The sequence below is a fragment of the Macaca nemestrina genome, chromosome 2, assembly GCF_043159975.1.
Source record: "Macaca nemestrina isolate mMacNem1 chromosome 2, mMacNem.hap1, whole genome shotgun sequence".
In the NCBI taxonomy this organism is placed as follows: domain Eukaryota; kingdom Metazoa; phylum Chordata; class Mammalia; order Primates; family Cercopithecidae; genus Macaca; species Macaca nemestrina.
In genome coordinates, this window is record NC_092126.1 from 11,333,914 (window position 1) to 11,345,455 (window position 11,542).

The window sequence follows — 11,542 nt, forward strand, 5'->3', positions numbered from 1 at the left end:
CAGAAAGGAAATAATAAGGACAAAGGGAAGGAAGAACAGAGAAAGGACAGAGTGGAGGAGGGTGTTTTGTGGGAGGTCACACAAATGCCTGCCATGATGTCCCTTCAGGCTTCTCCTAACATAAACTACATCCCATTCTGTGTCTGCCCTTAAGTCTTTTCCATTGGACCCTGGATTTATATTCTATTAATATAAAAGAACATATTTTTGGTGGAAGGGATATATAATAGAATATATAATATAGATAAGATATACATAATAGAATATATGTTTGGTGGAAGGACTATCTTTTCCACCTCTGTAAACCCACAGCTTCTAGCAGAAGAATTAGAATCAGGCAGAAAGCTTAGCGAACACCCCACCCCTAAGTCAAAAAATTCTCCATTTTGCAGGAATGGAAATTGTGACTCATAATGGTCAGCCAGACAGTCAATGATTATCCCCACCAGGCCCTGGTGCATCAAGATTTGCTAGTAGGTGGTCATAAGCATCTGTTTTTTTAAATCTAAAGTGAAGACAATGATATCTACTTTGGAGATTTGGTGGAAGGATTAGCAAAATGTACACCAAGAACAGGGTCTGGCCCGGGCAGGGTGGCTCACGCCTGTAATCCCAGCCTTGGGAGGCTGAGGCAAATGGATCACCAGAGGTTAGGAGTTCAAGACCAGCCTGGCCAACATGGTGAAACCATGTGTCTACTAAAAAAATACAAAAATTAGCTGGGCGCAGTGGTGGGAACCTATAAATCTAGCTACTTGGGAAGCTGAGACAGGAGAATCGCTTGAACCTGGGAGGTGGAGGTTGCAATGAGCCGAGATCGTGCCGTTGCACTCCAGTCTGGGAGATAGAGCGAGACTCCATCTTGGGAAAAAAAAAAAAAAAACAAAAAGCACCGGGTCTGGTACACCATAGAAGCTCAATAAATAACATTTGCTAGTAATAAGAGTAATAACCAGCCAGGTATGTTGGCTCACACCTGTAATCCTAACACTTTGGGAGGTCAAGGCAAGAGGATCTCTTGAGCCCAGGAGTTTGAGACCAGCCTGGGTAACATAGGGAGACCCCGTGTCTAAAAAAACTTTAAAAATTAGCTGGGTATGGTGGCCCATGCTGTAATCCTAGCACATTGGGAGGCCGAGCCAGGAGGATTGCTTGAGCCTGGGACGTCGAGGCTGCAGTGAGCCAAAATCATGTCATCACACTCAGCCTGGGTGACAGAGCAAGACTCTGTTTCAAAAAAAGAGTAACAGCCTCAGAATAAAACCAGTAACTTCAGGTATGCTGCTGTTATTAACTTTTCAGGGAGTTTTGGCTGCCAATGTCTTCATCCTAGACAATGGAAATCATCACAAATACCCAGATAATGTCCACGGAAATCAAAACAAAGGAAACACATGCATACATACACCAGCAAAAAATGAATTCAAGCACACAGGCCTTAACAAATGCCTTGGTTACATAAACTTTTTTGTTGAGACGAAGTCTCACTCTGTGTCACCAGACTGGAGTGCAGTGGCACGATCTCAGCTCACAGCAACCTCCGCCTCCCCGGTTCAAGTAATTCTCTTGCTTCAGCCTCCTGAGTAGCTGGGACTACAGGCATGCACCACCATGCCCAGCTAATTTTTGTATTTTTAGTAGAGACAGGGTTTCACCATGTTAGCCAGGATAGTCTCAATCTCTTGACCTTGTGATCCACCTGCCTCAGCCTCCCAAAGTGCTGGGATTACAGGCTTGAGCCACCGCACCTGGATACATCAACATTTCAAGTGAGTGTACGTTTTTGAAAAATGAATGGAATGATCTTATTCCTCCACTGATTTTGCTCAGTATTTTGGGAAAGACATAATCCTCAGGGACTTTGGGCTACTCCCAGGCTATGTGCCAAAATAAGCATAAAGAGTATGTGGAGAAATGGATAATATAAGCGGAAAAGGGAGGGGCAGGAAAATTATGATAATAAGAACTCAAGAACGTTCTCTCTTTCCTCTGCAGATCTTTGAAATTCATAGTTTATAAATATAAATATTTTGGAAAATTTAGTTTTAGTGCTTAGTGTTTAGAATACTGTGTGGTTTTTTTCTTTACAAAGTGAATCTATTAACAAGCAAATTTAGTAGATAATTTAAATTATGCTAATCAGAAAACACAGCCTGCTGCCGCGGTTCATGCCTGTAATCCCAGTGACTGGAAGGTTGAAGCGGGAGGATCACTTCAGCCCAGGAGCTCCAGGCTGTTGAGCTATGACCACGCTGCTTGCACTCCAGCCTAGGTAACAGAGCAAGACCCTAACTTTAAAACACAAAAAACAAAAGAACACACTTTTTTGTAAATTAAAGATGGAAGTATTTTGGTCTAAATTTGTCTTTTCCCTTCCACTAGATGGCAGAATGGAGCCACTCTAGATAGTGCTAGCAAGGCAGCAGCTCTTCTCCCAACATTTTTTTTTTTTTTTTTTTTTTTTTTTTTTTTTTTTTTTGTGGCGGAGTCTCGCTCTGTCGCCCAGGCTGGAGTGCAGTGGCGCGATCTCGGCTCACTGCAAGCTCCGCCTCCCGGGTTCCCGCCATTCTCCTGCCTCAGCCTCCCGAGTAGCTGGGACTACAGGCGCCGCCACCACGCCCGGCTAATTTTTTTTGTATTTTTAGTGGAGACGGGGTTTCATTGTGTTAGCCAGGATGGTCTCGATCTCCTGACCTCGTGATCCGCCCGTCTCGGCCTCCCAAAGTGCTGGGATTACAGGCTTGAGCCACCGCGCCCGGCCCCTTCTCCCAACATTTTAAATGGTCAAACTGTATTTTTGTTTTGGTTCCCTCTCTCGTTTAATGAAAAAGAAAGGTAAACATTGCGTATGCAAATTTCAGGACCATTTCATTTTCACTGAAAGAGCTGGAGTTGCCTTAAGGAAACTTCGTGGTCCACGCGGTGGCTCACGCCTGTAATCCCAGCACTTTGGGAGGCCCAGGCGGGCGGATCAGGAGGTCAGGAGAACGAGACCATCCTGGCTAACACAGTGAAACCCCGTCTCTTCTAAAAAATACAAAAAATTAGCTGGGCGTGGTGGTGGGCGCCTGTAGTCCCAGCTACTCGGGAGGCTGAGGAAGGAGAATGGCGTGAAACTGGGAGGCTGAGCTTGCAGTGAGGCTGAGCTTGCAGTGACCCGAGATTGTGCCACTGCACTCCAGCCTGGGTGTCAGAGTGAGACCGTTTCTCAAAAAGAAAAAAACTTAAATTAAAAAAAATTTAAAAATACCTTGTAGTAAGCTTAGAAAATCAGTAATCTGCTTGAACTCTCAAAACATTTTGCTGAGGCAGGAGGGTTGCCTGAGCTCAGGAGTTCGAGGCTGTAATACGCTATGATTGTATCACTGCACTGGGCAACAGAGTAAGACCCTGTCTCTAAAATGTGTGTGTGTGTGTGTACTGTCTACCCAAGCCAGCAATTTTTGCATGTTTCACACAAAGACTGATTTCAGGTTGAAAGGAAAAAATCAGCATTCAAATGGAAAACAATTTTAACTTATTTTATATATACACCTATTTGAGTAAGCAAGTATTAAAGGAATTAGGCCACCACACATAAAATGCTGTTACCACGTATTTACATGTATATATTTGGTCTTCTTTTCTCTTTCATACATTCAGAAAAAGTTGCTTCAGTCCCTGGCTCACTTGGTTCTGGCATCCTCTCCCACTTCTCCAGCCCATCCTGGTGAGTTCCCTGCATGCCTTGATTAGGGGCCAACCAAGTTTTAACAGCCAGTTCCGTTAATATTGAGTTAGGCAGTATCAGTATGCCCACCAAATTCTCCAATCTTCTATGTGGCAAAGGGAACAGAGATGAGCCCAAACCATGTAAGTTTGTGGAGGAAAACTCACACATCCCCAGAACAGTGATCATATTCTTTGTTCGCGTTTTCGTGTGTTGTCTCAGGTCTACAAAGAAAGCCATGTGTGAGCTCAGCCTCCTGCAACATTGCCTGCAACAGCACAAAAGCCAAACCCTTCAGCCCAACATTTGAGGCCTACCTGCCCCCAGTCTTATTTCCATCCACCCTATCCCTGACTCTCCCAGACTGGGCTCCAGATCATCACTGAATGTGCTCATTTCGAGGCAGCTCTGTGATTTTCAAGGTTCCTGGGCCCACCTTTTACTACCAATGTGACTGGCACGTGTTGCCCAGTTGCTAGGATGGGACAGTGGCCTTGATTTCTGCCAGGACTGGGGCTTTGCCTTGTTTCCCACCCTCTCTGCTGCCTGCCCTGCACTCTTCTGGGTGGGGTCTGACCTTTCCCCACAGTCTCCCTGCGCCTCCTGATCACAGGTAGTCATGCCACAGCTGAGGAGCTTGTCCCAAACCTCAGTGCCTGCCTCTCTCCTCGACTTCTTGTGCTGCTGTGTCTCGCCCATCAGTGACACTCTTCTCTTCCCTGCCCAAGCCCTAGCTGACTCCATACACCTGGTACAATGTCCTCTTCTGCCTGGTTGTCTCCGAGAGGCCCTCTCTCTACACCCCTCATTGGCTCCCAGTGTCCTTCTTCTCACCCATGGCCCTGAGGTCCCTGTATGCTTTGCCCAGTGATAGGATTATTATGCTTAACAATTCCCAAAGGTTAATAGGTATTGTAGAGTGGTGTAAGAATGAACTGAGGTGATAATATTTATATGTTAGAGCTTTGTAAAGTGCTAGACAGATGTGAGGTACTGCTATTCCCCGTATTTCTAATCTTGGAATCTTGGACACCACCCTCCCACCATTGCCTGGATACCCCTGAGTCTGCATTCTGCTCCTAGAGTCTCATCCCCTTTTAGGCACTGGCTCCTGCTCCCTCACCATCCACTGTGGATCCTGGCTGAGTTCTTAGAGCCCTCGCTGTTTGCATCACTCACCATGACATATCATCAGACCCTGCTAGTGCACCAGGCACAGGAGACTCAGCTCTGCTGTCAACAAGTTGTATGAAGTTGACGCCCTGTCTGCACTTCTGTAAAAGAAAGGGACTGGGACAATACCTCTGGGCCTTTTAGTTACAATGATTTATGTGCAGTAGCCCCCTCTTATCCGCAGTTCACTTTCTGCAGATTTAATTACCCTCAGTGAACTGCAGTTCAAAAATATTAAATTACAGGCAGTGGCTCATGCCTGTAATTCCAGCACTTTGGGAGGCCGAAGCGGGTGGATCATCTGAGGTCAGGAGTTCAAGACCAGCCTGGCCAACATGGTGAAACCCCATTTCTACTAAAAATACAAAAATTAGCCTGGTGTGATAGTGCACACCTGTAATTCCAGCTTCTAGGGAGGCTGAGGCAGGAGAATTTCTTGAAACCAGGAGGTAGAGGTTGCAGTGAGCCAAGGTCACGCCATTGCACTCCAGCCTGGGCAACAGAGCGAAACTCCATCTCAAAACAAACAAACAAAAAATATTAACTGGACGGTACAGTAAAGATATTTTGAGAGAGAGGCCACATTCACAGAACTTTTATTACAGGATGTTATTATGATTGTTCTGTTTTATTGTTGTTGTTAATCTGTTACTGTGCCTAATTTCTAAATTACACTTTATCAGAGGTATGTATGTATAGGAAACAACATAGCATATGCAGCGTTCAGTACTAGCCACGGTTTCAGCATCCACTGAGGGTCTTGGAACACATCCCCCACAGATAATGGGGGACTACCATGTATCGATTTTTATTTTCCTCTTCATCTAAACGTCATGCTGTTGATTTCTACCCACAACCTAGAGCACAATGCCAGGCTCACATGGGACCCTGTAAATGAGGTTCTGTGTTGGTAACGGAACAGTGGATTTGTGCAACTGATGCAGTTTGGATATTTGTCCCTGCCCACATCTGATGTTGAAATGTAATCCCCAGCGTCGGAGGTGGGGCCAGGCCGGAAGTGTCTGGGTCATGGGGGCAGATTCCTCCTGGCTTGGTGCTGTCTTCACAATAGCGAGTGAGTTCTCATAAAATCTAGTTGTGTGGCACCTCCCCCCCCAACCCAATCCCCTTGCTGCTGCTTTCACCACGTGAGATGCCAGCTTTCCCTTTGCCTTCTGCCATGAGGAAAAGCTCCCTGAGGCTTCCCCAGAAGTGAAACAAATCCTGGTGCCATGCTTCCTGTATAGCCTGCAGAACTGTGAGCCAGTTCACCTCTTTTCTTTATAAATTACTCCATCTCAGCTATTTCTTACGGCAATGCAAGCATATCACCTACTGATGTGGTGATTTTTCAACACACCTACTGATATGTAAGGTGATTTTTCAACACACCAACTGATATGATAAGGTGATTTTTCAACACACCTACTGATATGTAAGGTGATTTTTCCATTTGCCTGCACCTAACTTATATTTTCATTTTCTATCTCGTAACAACCGAATTGTTTTCTGGGAGAAATTTAGTTAGAATATTGAATAGCGTTGTGAAAGGCCACTCTCTTAGTCCATTTTGTGCTGCTATAAGAGATCAGATTCTGATTCATTTTGTCTAGGCGGGAACTGGAAATCCGCACTTGTAACAAGCCCCGGAAGTGTTCTGTTGCGGTGGCCCTAAACCATTATTTGAGAAACACTAGGAAGTGAGGATTTTTTAAAACAATCTGGAGAGCAGAATTTTGTTTTCGGAGGAAACAACTAAACTTTTCTTTCTCTGTGGAAGAGGTTGGTTGATCTCGTTGAGGGGTGATGCCACAGAGGGAGAGGAGTGCTTGTCACTGGCTTCTGTATATGTTACAATTTTCAGCAGTGAAAGTTCTTTTTTTTTTTTTTTGAGATGCTCTGTCGCCCAGGCTAGAGTTCAGTGGCGTGATCTCGGCTCACTGTGACGTCCGTCTCCTGGGTTCAGGTAATTCTCTTGCCTCAGCTTCCCTAGTGGCTGGGATTACAGGCGTGTGCTACCATGCCCAGCTAATTTTTTTTTCTTTTTTTCTTTTTTGAGACGGAGTTTCACTCTTGTTGCCCAGGCTGGAGTGCAATAACACGATCTCAGCTCACCGCAACCTTTGCTTCCCAGGTTCAAGCGATTCTCCTGCCTCAGCCTCCCGAGTAGCTGGGATTACAGGGGTCTGCCACCATACTCGGCTAATTTTGTAATTTTAGTAGGGAAGGGGTTTCTCTATGTTGGTCAGGCTGGTCTCGAACACCCAACCTCAGGTGATCCACCCACTTCAGCCTTCCAAAGTGCTGGGATTACAGGTGTGAACCATTGCACCTGACCATATTTTTGTATTTTTAGTAGAGACGGGGTTTCACCATGTTGGCCAGGCTGGTCTCAAACTCCTGACCTCAAGTGATCCACCCACCTCGGCCTCTCAAAGTTCTGGGATTGCAGGTATGAGCCACCGTGCCTGGCTAGCAGTGAAAGTTCTAACATATACAGTCTAACCTTTTGTCAGGTTAGACTATCAGTAGTGCAGTAGCTATAACAATTCATGCTGTTGGATTCATGTATAGTGTCCATCTTTGCCACCATGACTACCGTGTTCATGAACTTATTATGCCAACACTAGGGCAGCTGAGGGAAGAAGGTGGTTGAGAATAACTGGAAAAGTCATTCTGTTTCATTGCTTGATGAGTGTCTCCTTATAGGAAATGCTGTCTGCTGGGTGTTAACATATGTTACAAAGATGTTCACATTCCATTCCCGCTGCCTTAGTACACTTGCCACGCACCTCTTCCCCAGACACCTTCATCCCTGATCTTCCAATCTTCCTCCTTTCAAGTCCCTGACCAACTGGCCAAGTTACTCACTCTGCCCATAAGTCTTCTGTATGTCCTTGCCTCAGGCCCCTTCTCTGCCTTCACAAAGTGTATGAATAGATGCACTGTGTGATGCTCTGTCCATTAGGAGGACATTCCTTCACTGCTGTCCCTGAGGTCTACCCTTAAGTGAAGCTGTAGCACAGCAGCTGCCCATTTTTGTCTGATACCTACGTACCAACGGACCCATCCATGAACCAGGCTTAGCCTTTTTCTCCTCTGTCAGCCGGTCATAGGAATCCTCCATGTATTCTGCACCAGGCGGACTCTACAGTGGCTCCCATGGTCCCTACCTCCAGGTGTTCACACTTGTGGGTAATCACCTCCCCTTCAGTGGTGGTGGAGTGGAGAAGAGGGTGAAAAGATGGCAGATGACTGGAGATATGTGTTGTCTTACAAAGCAGAAGCTTGTACATATATCCTTAAGAGAGGAACATCAGCACTTAACATAGAGAAATGGGCTACTTCTGTAGATCGACAGCATTCAGAGGAATCTGGAAATTTAAGATTTTCTTTTTTTTTTTTTTTTTTTTTTTTTTTTTTTTTTTTTTTGAGACGGAGTCTCACGCTGTTGCCCAGGCTGGAGTGCAGTGGCGCGATCTCGGCTCACTGCAAGCTCCGCCTCCCGGGTTCACGCCATTCTCCTGCCTCAGCCTCCTGAGTAGCTGGGACTACAGGCGCCCGCCACCGCGCCCGGCTAATTTTTTGTATTTTTAGTAGAGACGAGGTTTCACTGTGGTCTCCATCTCCTGACCTTGTGATCCGCCCGCCTCGGCCTCCCAAAGTGCTGGGATTACAGGCTTGAGCCACCGCGCCTGGCCGAAATTTAAGATTTTCAAATGCATTGACCCAGCTGGCCCCATTTCAAATCTCAGCATCTCAGTTTTTGTTTTTTTTTTCCCCCCAATCAGGGTCTTGAACTTGGTGTGGTAGATTTACTGGAGTTGAGAATTTAACCTTCTCTCAAACCCTGCCACTAATATAATTGATTTTTGGGGTCTGGCTCATAAATTGTTTTCCCCTCTGGTTGTAGGATATGTTATTAAGTTTATATGCTGCCAAGTTTATATGCTGACTTTTTCTTTTTCTTCCTTTCTTTTTTTTTTTTTTTTTTTTCTTGAGACAGTTTCGCTCGTCGCCCAGGCTGGAGTGCAATAGCGTGATCTCGGCTCACTGCATCCTCCGCCTCCCAGGTTCTAGTGATTCTCATGCCTCAGCCTCCTGAGTAGCTGGGATTACAGGCACACGCCACCACACCAGGCTAATTTTTGTGTTTTTAGTAGAGTCAAGGTTTCACCAGGTTGGCCAGGGTGGTCTCAAACTCCTGACCTCAGGTGATCCACCCACTTCAGCCTCCCAAAGTGCTGGGATTACAAGTGTAAGCCACCACTCCTTGCCAGACCCTCTGGATTTCATCCTTGGTCTCATTGGCAATTGGTGACACTCGACCCTTCATTATCTTTAAGGAATTAATAACATCCCCACCAGCCATGTCCACCCAATTCCAAAGTTCTTATAATTACTCTTTCTTACAACCCCTGAGATATTACATCTGCTATGCATTTCCTTCCACTGGCACCCCCTTCCAGTTTGCCACTGATGAACGTTTTAACAATTGCCGTAGGATGCCAGGGGCTATGGGGGCTCTACCACCACCAGTGATGGGGTTTCCCTTGCCAACAGGTTGGGAGGGGATACAGCTTCACAAATCCCATCTTAGAGCCTTTTTCAAGGACCACTTCTGCATTGGATTCCTTAGGAAACAGATTTTGCGATTTGCCTGCAGGCTTTTAACGGTGTGGTACTCTAAGAAACAATGCATGAGAGGGATGAGGGAGGCAGGACTGGGCAGAAGTTGTATTGTGATGCAGGTGCAGTGAAGATCTGGAGCTGGAATAACGCATAAGAACGGTGCCACCTTAAGACAAGGGCTAAACCTTTATACCCCTCTGTCTTTGTCCATTTTGTCGCTATTACAGACTGTTAGGCCGGGTCATTTATTAAGAACAGAGATTTCTTTAGCTCACAATTCTGGTAGCTGCAAAGTCCAAGAGCATGGTGCCAGGCTGTTCAGCTTCTGGTGAGGGCCTCAGGCTGCCTCGTAACATGGAGGAGAAGCAGAAAGGTGAGCCGGCATGTGCTGAGTGAGGGGACCCAGGAGGCTGACCCACTTCATAACAACTTGCTTTCTCAGGAGCTAATCCATTTCCGTGAGAACGAATCCAGTCTCCCAGGAACAAGAACTCACTACCTTGAGAATGACACCAATCTATTCATGAGGGATCCACCCCAGGGAGCCAAACACCTCGCACTAGGCCCCGCCTCCAACACTACCACACTGGCCATTAAACTTCAACATGAGTTTGGGCGGGAACAAACCACATCCAAACTATAGCATCCTCCTAGACTAGCCCTTGGATGTGGGCTGCCTCCACGAAAGGAATGCAATTTTTGATAAAGTGGTTTTGTTGGCTGAAGACAGTTGCTGGACAGGGACTCGTTCAGGGGTTGTTGGCTGGCAATGCTCCCAGCAGCTGGGGGAGTGAATATGTCAGTCCTGAAAGGTAGCATACCAGAGCATCCAGTACACCTGCAGTTTCTGATTTTTTTTCTATTTTATTTATTTGTTATTTTTGTAGAGATGGGGGTCTCAGGTGTGTTGCCCAGACTGGTCTCAAACTCCTGCGCTCAAGTTATCCTCCCACCTTGGCCTATCAAAGGATTATAGGCCTGAACTACTGTACGCAGCCTGCATTTTCTGATTTCAAAATGACACTATCATCCACTATCTGATCTTTCCCACTTCTGGCAGCTCCCTTTTTTCATTTGCTACCCAAGTCTTTTCCTTTCCTAGTGACCTTATAAAATATCATCCAGGCCAGGCACAGTGGCTCAAGCCTATAATCCCAGCACTTTAGGAGGCTGAGGTGGGAGAATCACTTGAGGTCAGGAGTTTTGAGACCAGCCTGAACAACGTGGTAAAACCCTGTCTCCACTAAAAATACAAAAGTTAGCCGTGTGTGGCGGCACGTGTCTGTAATTGAGTGGCTGAGGCACGAGAATCACTTGAATCCAAAAGGTGGAGGTTGCAGTGAGCTGAGTTAGTGCCACCGCACCCAGCCTGAGCAACAGGGTGAGACTCTGTCTCAAAAAATTTTAAAGAAAACATAATCCAGGGCTGGAGGCAGTGGCTCACACCTGTAACCCCAGCACTTTGGGAGGCTGAGGTGGGCGGATCCCTTGAGCCAAGGAGTTCAAGACTAAACATAGGGAGATCTCTCTCTCTCTCTCATTCTCTCTCTCCCTTCAATTCTTCAACTACCTGGCTTAGGATGCTGCCTATAGTTGTGTACAATAACGGCGTAGTCAGCTGAGGGGGCAAGTGGAGATAGAAATCCAGCCCAATCTCTTATCAAGTCTTTCATCCCACCAAGGGCTGAATGTACCTGGAGAAAGATGGCACTTTTTAAAAACCAATTGCCAACACAAGACACCAGTCAGGTCTCTCTTTTCTATCTAACATTAAGGCATCTCTATGCCAGCCCTGAACCTGCCCAGTGACTGAGCACAAGCTATGAGTCTGGAGTCAGACAGTTCAGAGTCTGGATTATGGCTTTGCCACTTATTTGCTATTAACCTTTGTTGTAGTCTGAATGTTTGTCCCCATACCCCCAAGTTATAGTTATTGAAATTATAACTCCCAAGGTGATGATATCAGGAGGTGGAGCCTTTGGGAGGTGACTGAGTCATTAGAGTAGAACCCTCATGAATGGGAGAAAT